Below are 806 nucleotides of genomic sequence, written 5' to 3'. Positions count from 1 at the left end.
ATGGCCTGGACTCCTCTCCTGCTCATGTTCCTCTCTCTCTGCACAGGTAGGCAGGCCCCGGGTACCAGGGCTCAGTCCCAGCCTCATCAGCCCCTGGCGTGCAGACTCTGGGAACCTTTCCTGCAGCTCCTGCCCCATCTCCTCTGTGTCTGTGTCTGCAGGTTCCCTCTCCCAGCCTGTGCTGACTCAGCCAGCCACCCTCTCTGCGTCTCTGGGAGCATCAGCCAAACTCACCGGCACCCTGAGCAGTGGCTACAATGTTGGCAGCTACTACATAAACTGGTACCAGCAGAAGCCAGGGAGTCCTCCCTGGTACCCCTGTATTGTTACTCAGACTCCAATAAGCACCAGGGTTCCAGGGTCCCCAGCCACTTCTTTGGATCCAAAGACACCTCGGTGAAGGCAGGGCTCCTGCTAATCTCGGCTACAGGCTGAGGACAAGGCTGACTATTACTCTGCTACATATTGCAGTAGTACTAACACAGCGCTCCAGACCCACAGGGAAGGGAGACCTAAATCGCCCTGTGCCCTCCCTGAGAAATCCGTATGCAGGTCAAGAACCTATAGTTAGAACCAGACATGGAACAACAGTGAAAGTGAAAATGAAAGTCGCTCAGTCGTGCCCAACTCTTTGCGACCCCATGGGCTGTATAGTGCATGGAGTTCTCCAGGCCAGAATACTGGAGTGGGTAGCCTTTCCCTTCTCCAGGAGATCTTCCCAACCCAGGGATCAAACCCAGGTCTCCCACATTGCAGGCAGATTCTTTACCAGGTGAGCCACAGGGGAAACACAAGAATACAGGAGT

The 806-nt window shown here is 55.1% G+C and overlaps 1 pseudogene; it reads left to right on the top strand.

Annotated features, from left to right (window-relative positions):
• Nucleotides 1–571, top strand: LOC138991515 (probable non-functional immunoglobulin lambda variable 5-48; annotated as a pseudogene).
• The last annotated feature ends 235 nt before the right edge of the window (nt 572–806 follow it).

The sequence above is a fragment of the Bos mutus genome, chromosome 17, assembly GCF_027580195.1.
Source record: "Bos mutus isolate GX-2022 chromosome 17, NWIPB_WYAK_1.1, whole genome shotgun sequence".
Taxonomy (NCBI): Eukaryota; Metazoa; Chordata; class Mammalia; order Artiodactyla; family Bovidae; genus Bos; species Bos mutus.
Note: the sequence above shows the minus strand (reverse complement) of the source record. Positions and strands in the feature narration are given on the sequence as shown.